This window comes from Pinus tabuliformis, chromosome 1_1 (assembly GCF_031772625.1).
Source record: "Pinus tabuliformis cultivar Carrire ecotype Pingquan chromosome 1_1, CPIR1, whole genome shotgun sequence".
NCBI lineage: Eukaryota > Viridiplantae > Streptophyta > Pinopsida > Pinales > Pinaceae > Pinus > Pinus tabuliformis.
Window position 1 is genome coordinate 272,992,225 of NC_142297.1, and position 14,945 is coordinate 273,007,169.

Below are 14,945 nucleotides of genomic sequence, written 5' to 3' on the forward strand. Positions count from 1 at the left end.
CTCAGCAAACAGGGACCTCCGTTGACATTGTACAATGAACGAAATTTATGACCTTATCACCTCTTTCTTTTAATTTTTTTAATTTATTACTGTACAATGAAAGCGACATGGGCGTAGCAATTTCCGCGTCGAGGACCCATGACCTATGGTTTGGTGTGGATCTTCTTGTAGCCAAAATATCGTGGATGAAAACCTCGCTCAGCAAACAGGGACCTCCGTTGACATTGTACAATGAACGAAATTTATGATCTTATCACCTCTTTCTTTTAATTTTTTTAATTTATTATTGTACAATGAAAGCGACATGGGCGCAGCATTTTCCGCGTCGAGGACCCATGACCTATGGTTTGGTGTGGATCTTCTTGTAGTCAAGATATCGTGGATGACAACCTCGCTCAGCAAACAGGGACCTCCGTTGACATTGTACAATGAACGAAATTTATGACCTTATCACCTCTTTCTTTTAATTTTTTTAATTTATTATTGTACAATGAAAGCGACATGGGCGCAGCAATTTCCGCGTTGAGGACCCATGACATATGGTTTGGTGTGGATCTTCTTGTAGTCAAGATATCGTGGATGACAACCTCGCTCAGCAAACAGGGACCTCCGTTTACATTGTACAATGAACGAAATTGCTGACCTTATCACCTCTTTCTTTTAATTTTTTTAATTTATTATTGTACAATGAAAGTGACATGGGCGCAGCAGTTTCCGTTGAGGACCCATGACCTATGGTTTGGTCGTGGATGACAACCGGCATGGTTTTGACATAGACACGCTTCATAATTTTTTTTTTTTTTTTTTTTCCGAAGGTGGCAAAACCTATCAAACTCAGGTGTCAAACCAACAGTGAGGACAGCCATCTCTGGCTGCTATCCGCGAATGTCGGTTTGACTCATCACCGTTATCAAGGAAAACCACGCCACCTGTAATAACCCGCTGGTGGTCCATAAGGGAGCAGGCTTTCACTCCTGCCAGATGCCTCCGGGTCTTGGGCCGTTAACCTGTTTCCTTACGTCCGAGGAAGACGAGCTCTTAGCGTTCTTCGCGATAAATTATTTTCTGAGTGTTATAAGTCGATTATTGTCTTTTCTCAAGTAAAACTTAATGCATTAAACATCTCAACGACCAATCACGTTTAGTTGATCCCAACGACCACTCACGTTTAGTTGATCCGTCGCGGATTGAGTAGAGATTACATATTTCAAAAGTGGAGAGATGGAGTAGAGATCACGTAGTGGATTCTTTTTTGTCCTATTGTGGAGACGATTGACATAAAGATGAGCACTAATATTTTATTAAGTATTTTGATGCGACAATTATTTGTCTGATGAGATTTGGATGTTTTTTAGTTTTTAAGGGTTAAAATTTTAATTTAAAGAAATATATATATTAATTTTTTATTTAGATGATTTGTATTTTCTACTCAAATAATTATATTGTTAAGTAAATTTAGCTTAAGTATAAAATCTAAATTAAGGTAAATTTACTTATCAATAATGTTTTTTTAAATGATTAGTAAATTTTTAATGTTTAATTATCTTATCTAAGATATTTTATTTTTTAAACTAATGGTGGCATGTCACTGTTTTTAGCATAAATGAATATTATGCATATAGGGTTTAGTTTGTTTAGTTAAAATGATATGTTTACTTATTTAATAAAAAAAACATCTTATAATACCATAAACAAATAATACAATAAAGTTCCAAATACTTGTTTTAATAAGTATTTTGATGGGACACTTATTTGTAGGATGAGAATTAATGTTTTTGCATTTTTAAGTGGTAAAACTTCAATTTTAAATTCGCAAAAAAATATATACCTATTAATTTTATTTATTTACTTGGCATGGGTAAGTGTTTGTTTGTATTTACTTAATTTAAAATATAAATTTTTTAATATATATATATATATATATATATATATATATATATATATATATATATATATATATATATATATATAAATATATATATATATATATATTGATGTATAAAATATGTTAATAATCTAATATGTAAAAGTATTTAATAAAAGTAAAAATATTTTTTATAAATTACTAAAAAAATCATTTTAAGTGGTATATTTTTTCTTAATAATTATTGTTATTATTTATTATATTTTATTTATTATATTTGAAAGATAAAGTAATGTTTCTACTCTAGTAATTACATTATTAAATTTCAATTAAATATTAAATCACTAACATTTAAATGGATAATTACAACTAAATTAAGGTAAACACACTTGTTCATCATTCATCAATATTATTCATTTTAAATAATTAAGTTAAAACCATAGTTTCAAAAAGTTTTATATTATTTTCAAATTTTTAATGTTTAAGTTTTTTCATCATACTTAAAATATTTCATTTTCTTTTGTTAACTATGAAGAGAAGCTTTCTATTAATAAAAAAGGAGGTACATCACACATACACATTATCAATACAAACACCATCATAAAAAGAAGAACCATTTACACCCTAAAGGACAACATTACAGAGCTAAATTAGACCATTATCATTTTTAGTAGACCAGGCTCCCATTGGCTAGGGAAAATATAAACACAACAAGAAATAACAAAAGTATGTACCAAATCCGGCAGTGATCATGCCAACTACCTGAGGTCAAAAAGACTTGAAGAAGGAATTACGAGATACAAGAGAAATAACAAACTGCCAACAAAACAAAAAGATCCAATAACTAAACAACCCATAAGTGCATGCCACAATTTCCATAATATCCATTAAGCCCATAGAAAGAGAAAGATCCAAAACCTGGCCATGATACCCTCTCAACCAATATCACCTTCATGCCATAATCAAAACGTGCAACTAGCAAGTACCAAGATTAAACCATCAGACGATAGAGAGTCATCATCTAGAGACTGTGCAACCAAAACTCCAAAAGGACGCCAAGGAGTGTCAGCACTTTGTGCCATGCAAACCAAACAAGAAGTTCCACCTAAAAGGAAACATCCACTAACTTGGAAAAACATGTTGCTTCGTAGCGTGCAGACACAATTCATGTCATAGAGCCAAACTCCCAAGATAAACCAACTTCACCCACACTCCACAAAACCACAAATAAGAGTGACGCCACCCAAGCCAAGGAGAAGGAAGGCAAGCATACAACCTCACCTCATTTCCCACAAGTTAGGTACCCTCACCACCCCAAATACACAAACCTTCATTTAAATCAACTAGACTTGTACTACATCTTCCAACACCCTCCACCAATTTTCTACCATGCCATAAATGGTTTGATCCATCTGTTCAGAGGGTACATCTCACAAAGAGTCTCCATTAACATTAGTAATACCACCCATCACAGAAAAATATTTCATTCTTTGAATTAAAAAATATAATAAAAAAATAATACAAATTATTAAATTAAAACCAATCTATGAAAGAATTCACTATCATTTTCAAAAATTTACATAAGATATTTCACTCTTTAGACATAAAAGAATAATAATACAAAATTATTTGAAGATAAAAATGAGTATGTTCAGCTTCCCCATATTTATCATAGGTTATGTATTATAAATAATAAAATAACATTTTATTTATTTATTGTGTGAACCATTATTTTTAAAATTAATTAAATTTTAAATATATTTTACAAGTTGAAGATTATAATTTTTGGATTGAATTTTTTAATAAAATGATAATAAAGAATAAACTAAGAGTGAATTGGGGAATTAAGGAAGAGCAGAGCGATGGAGGCGATTCTGGCAGTTAGGGTTTCAGAGAAGGTTTTTTGCGCCGTCACGGCCCTGAAAGACCTGACTGGCTATGGATCGGCTAGTCGCATGGCCGATGGATACCCTGCATTCGTTGTCTTTCTTCGGTCCTGGGCCGGATCTGCTGAGGTGAAGATTTTTTATGGTTTGAACCCAAATAATATGCACCCGGTATGCTTTCCCTCTTTCAGGATGCAGGTAGTATGCGGCAGGGCGGCACCAGAAAACGTCTGCTCGGAGCTGCTCATTCCAAATCAACAGGATCTTACCATGTACCTTAATGATACGCCCTCCTTAGTGAATGCTATACATTGGTATGGCAAATCTGTTCACGATCATGGAGAAGAGAGGCGCCCGGCAGCTCTCACGCACAAGTTCGAGGCGCTGTGGTTTCGATCTCCCGACTTAGGGCAGCCTTCGATGGGTAGAGCCGAAGACCAAGTGGGGGATGTGCGTTGTGGGGAGTTACTAGTGCTCTTGGCAGCACAGATCTGGGCACATATACTCCCGACGCTGCGTCTTAACAAAGGGCGCGAAGAGCATATCATGCAGAAGAGCAACAGGACAAAAAGGAGCCCCGATCCGGTAAATAGCACATCAGATCGGGCAAATACTTGGAGATCCGGGGTGGAACTTCCTGTTTTGGTCAAATCTTTTGCAGATCCAGAAAAGTCAAAGGAAAAACAAACAAAACCTGGGGCAGATCTGGAGGCCGGCTTACAGCCAGAGCAGGTAAAAATTTATTGTTTTCAGAATCTGATAAAACCCCCTCAGGAGCCAGATCTGGATTTTCGCCACCAGTCAAAGCAGGTAACTAATAACTGTTTTCAGATCCTGATAAAACCCCCTCAGGGGATTTCTCGATTAACATGGGTTCATGCAGGAGATACCCCCATGCAGCTAAAACAACAAATTTGGGCAGAAATGGGGTACCCAGTTCAGGCCCAGCATCTGGTCAGTGGAAGGCGGTCCCTTCAGGACCATAGATCTCTGGAAAGTTATGAGATTGGGCCAGGATCAATCCTTATTTTAAATCTCAGATTGAGAGGAGGGGCTCTGCCTCAGGGACAGCCAAGATCCTCAGGGGGAGGATCTACATCAAAACCTACAGGATCCTACCGCGACGCAGCAAAAGGGAAAGAACCTCAAAATGGGAAAGAACACTCAGCTGCTACACCTCCAGGGCAGTATATCGTGGATGAAGTATCAGAGAGCCCCTCCATACCTCTGGATATCCCAGAGGTACAGGGCATTTTCTCAGATCTACAAAAAAAAGCAGTCATCTGCAGATTTAACGGCTTATGGCCTAAAACGGATGCTTTGTACCAATGGATCCACACGGTCTGGACAACAAAATGCCAGATCCATCTATGCTCGAAGGGTTTCTTCATAGTAATCTTTCGCGTTGAAGAAGAAAAGGAAAAAGCACTCACTGAAGGACCATGGTTCTGGGGCAGTGCGGGATTATTTGTTACCCCTTGGTTCCCGGAGTTTGATCCAAATACCATGGTGGTATCAAGGATGCCGGTATGGGTAAGGTTGCATAACCTACCAATACATTTTTGGCACTTCAAGTCCTTATCAGCTATAGGAAACACCCTTGGGAAGATGTTAAAGATTGATACTGAGAGACATTTAAAAGGAATCTTTACCTTTGCTAGAATATGTGTCGAGGTAGATCTCAGCCAAGGTCTACCGGAAAGCATCATTCTGTACTTCAACAATACTCAGTGGAAACAACCTTTGGACTATGAGAATACAGCTTTCAGATGCAGGGGATGTCAACAAACAGGCCATCTGTTTAATGCATGCAAAAGCCTTAACAAGAGCAAGCCACAACAAAGGAAGCACAAAGGATGGCAGAACATAGATACTGTCATAAAGAAGAGAACCGCGGGAAAGAAAGATCCCTCAGTATCAGAAGACGAAGAAACAGAAGCAGAGGAGGATGATACTACCATAGAGGAAGCTGAAATAGAGAACCAGAAGGAAAATACAGCAGTCAACAAGGATTCACAGCCACTCTCAAATCAGGCAGAGACCCAGCAAAATCAGGCAGAGATGACAAGCGTGGATCAAAGCATGGGAGGCATTAAACGGCAACATCACTCAGACACTTCAGATTCAGATAAAGAAACAGGACACCAGAAAGTAACAACACAGTTAGTTATTGCTTCAACTGAGGCCACTGTGGGAGAGTGGCGCAAGGTTGAAAAGAAAAAGGGGAGAAAAACCTGAAGCGTGAGTTTCACTCACTGCCGAAAATCAGGCTTCTTCCCTTTTTTTCTCTCTTTTCTCTTCTTATTTCTTTGTGCACGTTAGTTTCCTAACGTTGCGGGCCATATGGCATCTCTCTGCTTGCTCTATTGCATAAGCTGGTGTAACTTTTCATTAATTTTTTAATAAAAGTTACCGTTTTTTCCTTGGAAAAAAAAACTAAGAGTGAATTCTCTTAGGGAAGAACACTGATTTTAAGAGGTGAAACACTTTTTCTCATACACTTTTCCAAATACAATTTCTTGGTTAGGGATTGATTATAAATATTAAACACCTTCTTTCACACATAATGGTTCTATTGAAATTGAAAGCTAAATCGTGTTTAATGAGAAATCTCATCCCAACTCGTTAAACAAAAATTAAATGAATTAATAAAAATTAAATCCATATTAAACTTTAAATAGATGAATTGATTAAAATTAAATCCATATTAAACTCGAAGTAGTTCAAACTTATCTTAAAAATTAAACACAGTAAAAAAGGTAAAATTTGAAGAATTAACATTAGATATCATTTTTGGGATTCAACTGCGTTAAGTAAGTCATTCAAACGTATGACCATTTCCATGAGAGGTAGTCGTAACTGACTAATTTCTCATGATTTTTGAATAGTTCACTTAGCACTCATTGCATCGGGTGATGCTCACAGGGGTGAAGAAGTGGGATTGAAACTAGTGAAATGTGGAGAACGAATCACATAGCATCAATCATCACTTCCGGGGCTTGCACCCGGTAACCAGGACTTCCCAGGAGGTCACCCATCCCAGAACTCCTCTGGCTCAAGCGCGCTTAACTGTGGAGTTTTTCCCCACAATCAAGCCCACTTAGCTTGCTACCCCATTTGCAAAACCTTAGCAAGTATTGTGCCTCATGAACCATTCAAGTAGAGATCCCTTGACTCTTTTTGAATTTAAGTATGGGGGATTTACGCAGTGCATTATATTAGATATCATTTTTGGGGAAAAACTCCACAGTTAAGCGCGCTTGAGCCAGAGGAGTTCTGGGATGGGTGACCTCCTGGGAAGTCCTGGTTACCGGGTGCAAGCCCCGGAAGTGATGATTGATGCTATGTGATTCGTTCTCCACATTTCACTAGTTTCAATCCCACTTCTTCACCCCTGTGAGCATCACCCGATGCAATGAGTGCTAAGTGAACTATTCAAAAATCATGAGAAATTAGTCAGTTACGACTACCTCTCATGGAAATGGTCATACGTTTGAATGACTTACTTAACGCAGTTGAATCCCAAAAATGATATCTAATATAATGCACTGCGTAAATCCCCCATACTTAAATTCAAGAATTAACATTTTTTTAATTATTGGTGTACTTAATTTACCTTTTCATTTTAGTATACACCACTTATAGGTTGGTCTGCATGAACCTACCTTTTCTTATTGTAGTCAAGATATCATGGATGACCACTGGCATAGTTTGACATAAAGACATGTCATAATTTACACAGGAGGTGTTTTCATAAATTCTTTTCTAAATGTTATAAGTTGATTCTTTTGAGAAATTCTTTTCTTGATGTCCATTATTTTTAGAAAGTGGAAGGAAAATGACAAGGGTAATGGGTTGAAATTTCATTTAAAAACTATATTTTATTAAGCATCTCACAACCTACTGCCTTTACCTTTAGTGGGTCCCACACGCATGGAGTAAATATCACATATTTCAATAGTGGATACCTTTGTTGGAACAAGTGCTATATACACAAAGACGAGAAAATTAGTCATATCAATATTTTTACTTAATCAGAATGAAGAATATAATTAAAAAAATTAAATATATTTTGAAATTATTAAATACTTAATATCTATTTATTTTAGAATTTTTATAAAATTATAGTTCAAATATTTTATTTCAATCAACTAATTAAAAAATCAAATTTATTTGACCAAGTGTAATTACAATATATTTATCCTATAACGGGCTTAATAAGTATTTTAATATTGTATTTTTATTTGTTTTTAGTATTTTAAAGGTTAAAATTTTAATTTTAATTTATGATTTTTTTTTATTTTTTATTTTTTAAAGTTTTAGAAAAAATTTTGGAATTATAAATTTTGCTTATAAAATCTTTTTTTTTTTTGTAAGTATAGGTAGTGCCTTTCTTTTCTATTTATAAAAACCAACGAGACCAAATACATCGTTTTGGTGGCCTCAACCTGCCCTGAAGGGAAACCAGGTTTGTTGGCCACCTTAGTTTGCTATAAGCATTCCAAAAACAGAATTTAATGAGTCTTTCCATTCTGGCTATATGCACAAGACAACTGAAACTACCCATTAAGCTACTGTCATGCATAAAACTATGAAAATAAAAGGTTCACAAAAAAAGGCTTAAGGGACTCAAGAGAATCATTCCTTCATGATGCCTGTATTCTGGTCCATGTCCATGGGAGCATCCATTTGTTCATCCTTACTTAGGTCTGTGTGATCCATCTGAGACAGCAGCTGATGCATCTCCTCCAATTTGTTGTTCTGCTTGATCATGATAACCTGGAAGTTTTTCATTCCTTTCTGCATATTTGGTATGCCATTTGCAATCTCCACCATTTCCTTCGCCACCTGTTCCAGAGCCTTTGTCAGGAGGCGCTTTAATACCTAGTAGATATGTAGAGACTGCCTATATAGAGTTAGCCTTCCCCACATATTCCTCGGATCTCTAATCATTTCAACCCATTCTTCCATCTCTGATTCAGACTGTTCCTCCAATACATTGGTTTCCATGTCTTGAATGATTCGGTGAATGTCTTCACTCGTACCTTCTCGATACGCTCTTGCTACTTCCTGCACTGCTGTCAAGGTGGACCTTCTCCCTCTGCTCTGGTTACTTGGGGAACCTGTTGGCCAGCTCTCCTGATTCCCTTGCCTTGGTCACCCACGGCCTCCACGTCCTCTGCCACGACCCAGGTGCGCCATCCTGTTTTCTACCTTCTCCTGTTGACAGTTATCAATCACAGGGGTCAGATTTTTAAGTTTCTCATCAATGTCTTCCACCAAAATTTTCTCTATGGTTGTTCCTCTGCTTCTGCTACAGTCGCCACCCTTTTTTTGGGTTTGACACTGTTCATCATTTCCAGGATACAGGAGGCGTATAAGACCCTCTGTCATGCAGATCAATTGTTGGGCTAAGGACATGATTTTCGAATCCCCTCTTTCAGACTTCCCCTCTGCTTTTACAGTGGATTGTTTGACATAGTCTCCCAAGTTTCTTCCCGGACTGTGCTCCCGACTACAATTCCCCCATTCATTGAGAATCCCCTCCCCCCCCCGATTCTGATCCAATTTCCCCTCACAATGTATTGCTGAGTCAAGGGCGATCTCACTCCAGCCCTTTTCTTCCTTAGGGGCTTCACAAATATTAAATTTGTCCATTTTACCTGCGACATAGAAAAGAATGCAGGGATCTCAAGTTTAACATACCCGGAATCGCTAACCTCCTTGATGGCTCCTCCTGGCTGCACTGCGATCTACTTCTCCTTCGTCTCGCTTAGATTACCCCTTCTTCTATACTCCGCCACCTTCATATAATTCGTCTTCACCAACCTTCTCACTCTTCCACTACCGCTGCCACTACTACTAATCTTCTGCATTCCACCTTCCCCACTCCGATTTCTTGAGACTTGCGCCATCCTGCTACTCATTGTTTTCGCTGGAAGGGCCACTTCGTACCTATGGTTATGTCCGTCTATCCTTCCATGATCATAATCACTCCTGCCACCCTCACCTACCTTATTCCACATCCCGATCGGGAGCCATCTGTCTCTATTGCCTTTGGGTCATGTCTTCATGATTATCTTGGTTTACAATCATTTTTAGCTATTCTAATTCTAAGTCCTCTGAATGCATAGTCCATATATTATGCATTTTCCTTCCCTGTTCCTGGCAACCCCAGTTCGCAAGATAATCTACTGCTCTGTTAGCCTCTCTTCTAACATGCTTAATGATCATATATTCAAATCTTCTTAGGATACTTTCCAGTTCTTGGATTAGACTGGCCGTTCTCCAACTCTGCGTAACTTTGTCCCATGGGGTCCCATTGTTAAGTTTTTTGAGTATTTGTATGACCATTAGGGAATCCCCTTCCACTTCCAGGTTATTATATCCATTTCTGATTGCTATCTTTAATCCTTGACGTACTACCATCAATTCAGCTTCATTGTTACTCATAGTGCCTCCATTATCTGAGTAAGTCCATTTTGTCCTGCCTTGATCGTCCCTAAAAAGACCTCCAATCCCTGCTGGGCCTGGGTTTCCTTTAGAGGCTCCATCGAAGTTTAACTTTATGAATCCAGCCATGGGGTAGGAGAAGTGCATGGTGCCATTATATCTTGTCCTGGGTTCTTTCCACATCTGTGGGGCCACCATCCCTTGATGCAGGTTTAGCTTCCTTAAAATCTGATCTTCTTCCGACGTCGTTTCCTAGTCTTCTCCATTCCAAGTATCTGCAAGTATAGTCTCACGAATATGGCTCAAGGGTTTTCCCCAGATTTTCTCTCTTGTCATCTCTTTGTTCTCGAAAATTTTTCTATTTCTTTCTTTCCAGATCATCCACATATTCATCCCTACTGGTAGGCTCCAAGCTCGTCTTACCACGGACTCGTAAAATGTCCTCCTCCCCAGATTTTAATAGTGTTTTTAGTGCTCTATTGATCTCTATGGGTTTTTCCAAAGAGCATCCTGACCTCTTCCCACTGTTGCTGAGTTTCTTTACATGAGTTTAGGAGGTGTTCTTGCATTTCCTGTTCTTGTTTTCATAGAATACATCTGGGGGGACCGTGTATGCCTCTCTTTTGGAGTTGGTCCCAGGTCAGGATGCAACCTTTTCTTACCAACCAAAGGAAATGTGCCACTTTTAGCCACCAATTGCTATTCCATATTTGTTTCCAATTTACTATCGAATCCTCTGGTTCTCTGGGAATTAAAAGATGATAAGCTTCTTTAATTGAAAATTTTCCTTTTATTGTGTGTCCCCATCTCAGAATGTCCGGTTCAGATCTTATAGGTATTCTCCTTATCTGCATTTCCTTTTGGTATGACTCCCTTTGTTGTCCATCGACTTGATCCATCCGTTCTTCCGGATTCTTCCAGATTCTCCAGACTTCATCTTGGCTCCCCATTTTCTAGAAGTCCCTTACCAAATTCATTCCACTCTCATCTGCTTTTTGGCATATATCTGATAGGGCTTGCAGTCCATTCAGTCTTTCTCTTTGCTGCCAGGCCTCCTCCCAAAACCTGCCTACGCTGCCATCCTTGATTTCCCGGAAAGCATGCCTAGTTATTATTTCTTTGTTTAGATTGGCTATATTCTAGATTGTCGACCCTTTCGATGTATCCCTTATTCTTAATATTTCCTCTGGTTTTGTAGGAATATTATATTCTTTTGTCCATATTCTTTTCCATAGATCGTTTCCTCCTCTCATCCAGCGCCACCACAACTTAGCACCAATTGCTTGATTCACGATATAAGGATCTCTAAGTCCTAATCCTCCCTTCATCTTGCTTTTCACTAAATCCTTCCATGATACGAAAGACCATTTCCTTTGATCCATCAGATCCTCCCATATGATTTTTTTGAAGATTTCTGCCATCTTTGTACACACTCCTTTAGGGGTAGCCATTACCGATAGTTGATATATTGGAATTGATTGAAGGACTGCCTTAACTAAAACAACTCTGCTCGCCAAGTTCAAAGTTCTGAAAGACCAGTTAGCTAGTTTCCTAGCAATTTTCTCAATGGTTTCTTGCCAATTTGACACCCTTAGGGGATTCAGGGCTAACTGTGTTCCTAGATATCTTGTTGGGAGTTCTCCTGATCGAAATCCTAGAGTTCTTGTTAATTTTTTTTTGATATTTCTAGCAGTGTTGAAAAAATAAGTGCAGGACTTGTCTTTGTTGATTCGGCTACATGAAGTTGTCATAAAAAGGTCAAAAATTGCTTTGATTCTGCGGGTTTCTCTTAGAGACACATTACAAAACAACATAATGTCGTCTACAAATTGCTGATGAGTAATAGGAAGGTTGTTACCCCATATTTGTATTCCCCTGATCTTTCTTTCTCTTACTTCTTTTTTGATGTACCTACCTAGGCCTTCTACAGCTATGATGAACAAGAAAGGCAACAAAGGATCACCCTGTCGAAGTCCTCTAGACGCTTTAAAACGCTGGGAGGGGGTTCCATTCATAAGTATGAAGAAATTGGTTGAGGAGATCATGGTAGAAATCCATTCGACCCATCTGTTAGGTTCCTATACCAATAGGTTTCATTTTTCATGATAGAATGTGGAATTGCCAAATATGTCCATCTTTTCATGCTGCAAAGGTTCCATATTTTGTAAACTAGAAGACCAAGAAGTGTGCTAGTTCAAATGCCACTGCTGTTCCATGGTTCAAGGATTTCATTGTGTACAGATGGTTGATTTTGTCGCAGCTGATGAATAACCAGACAGTTCAATCTTGGTTATGTCATGTTTGGATTTACTTGTTGTAGAATAGAGAATAAAGATCTGTCCAAAAAGTTTAAGCTTGGTAGATAATTAGATAGGTAGAGAAGCAAAGGGTCTCAACCGTTTAATCTGATCCCTTGGAAGAGATAAGCGTAGACTTAAATAGGAGGGCAGTCAAAAGAAAAAAAAGAAGAAAATCAGGGTTTGCTAGTCTAAGTGCACCCAATCAAAAGGAAGAAAAATGCTAGTTCTTAGGCTGGGTAGGTAGTTTGAAGTTGCAGAAGCAAGTTTGTCACCACTTTTTGTCTTGTTAAGAAAGACTCATCTCATCAGTGACACAACTATCAAGGTGCTTGTTTTGTTATTGAGCAGTGGTAGCATGACTAATTTCCCCTTTCATTCCCCCCAAACCTTTCACTAACATCCCCTCCAGGACCTTGGGATCTGCCCATAGGTCCTGTTTCATTTCATTTCATGAAAAATCCTGAGTTGAATCTTCACTCCACTTAGTGAAAAGAAGCCACATTTCTTGTGTAAAAATGATTATTCCATACCCCTTTCATTTCCCCATGTCTAAGTTTTCACTCTATAAACTTAGCATTCACCCATGCAGTTTCAATTCATAAGGTCATATTAACCTCTAACTCTATTATTTAGCTCCCTTAACCACTTCCTTATCCCTATAGTACAAGAACTACATAAAAAACCCAAAAAAGATATAAATATCCCTACCCCATGGCATTATAGCTATATAACTTAAGTTTGGGAAACTTTGGTTCATTTGGAACTTATGTTAACCCTTCCGCGTCCTAAACCGTAATTGGAATTAATTTAACACCTGGTTAAATTAATAACCATGCTAACCCTCTGCCCAAACTATTTCTAACCTCGGTGCCCATGTACATAAGGGGTTAGTCTCACAGTTGGTTAAACCAATAACCTTAGCCGCTTGTATTTACCGCATAAACCCATAACCTAAGGTCTAAACCCCTGGCACGAACATTAAAACATTCAATTTGTGGGTGGGCCCCTGCACCATATCGTACCAGCACTTTCACTTCCCGTCAACTGTCGGATTGCTCCTGTCAGATACAATGACCCATGCTGATATCGGAGCCACCCCACTGTACGAGAGTTAGCTCCCGATGGAAAGCGGTTTCCCCGTCATACATAGGGACGCGTGGCTCGTTTCTATTGCATCGGGCCCGCTCTGACAGAAACCGCCCCCGTACCAAAAGCGGTCCGATGCAAACAAGTTACCGCCCGTCCTCCCCGTGCGCACGTCATCCCCACGTCTGTGTGTACGTCAGTGCCCACACTACTCTACAGTCTACCGTGTCCACCCTGTCACCTGTCCACATCAGCTGCCATGTTGCCCTTTGTACCACGCTACAGGACAAAGTGACTTCATGCTGACGTCAACACAAAAAGGCACCAAAAGCCCGAAAAAAGCCAAATTTTTATTAAAAGTCACGAAAGTGATGTTTTTTGTATATTTTCGTCCGACCAATAGTGGAGAACGTGCATGCGAGTTACGTCCAGTTCACCATTGACGTCCCAATCTGCCACCTAGGTGCGTCCATACTGCAAACCAGACTCCCCAGCTCACTCTGCAACTCCATTCCGCGACAAAGTCTCGCATAAACAGGTATTTACCCATCAATCACCCATAAACCCTGTTTTTTCATACTTTCTCTGTAAAAAACTGCCAAAAGAGCTAAACTCAATTCGAAAGCACTATTATCCACAAGCCCTCACGCTCTGCCTCACTGTGTAAACCACATTTTCGCTTGCAAAACCACCGACAGTACCTGTAAAAATCATTCTATTCCCACTGTTTTCGGCCTTTCTTGTTTAAAAAACTCTGCATAATATGCATTTCCTTTGAGCTCCACTCAGCAAAGCCACCTCTGTATAGAACTCAAAACTGCAATATTCAAGCTAAAAGACCCTCTATCATAACTCTATTTCCTGTTGAAAAAATAGGCTCAAATCCAACCATAAACACAGTAAATCATGGAGGCTCCAGTAGCCCTCAACATTGCACCCCTAAATGCACCACATAAGGAACTGGAGTGGCAACCCCTTGCCGACAGAGATTTTCAGATTGACGATATGCAGGGATACAAGCCTCACCTTCAGGCTTTCTGTGAAATAAGGAATAACCACAAGAACAAGACTGATCTATTTGGGATATGGGAGTCTAACATGCCTATTTACTATCTGCCTTCAGTAAATGTGTTCCCTGACCTCATCCACCAGTGTTGTGCTAATTATGAGCCTTCTCAAAGGGCAGTGATGGGCCCCTCAGGCAATATCCTCTTCTATATCACCCCTTACTCCATAAATGAGATGCTTCAGTTCAAGCCAACTCAGCCTTTGGTTCCTCTTACCATGAGACACCTGCTGGATCAAGCCTCAAAGTTGTCTTCTGCAGAAGTCACCAGAATTGCCAAATCATTCATG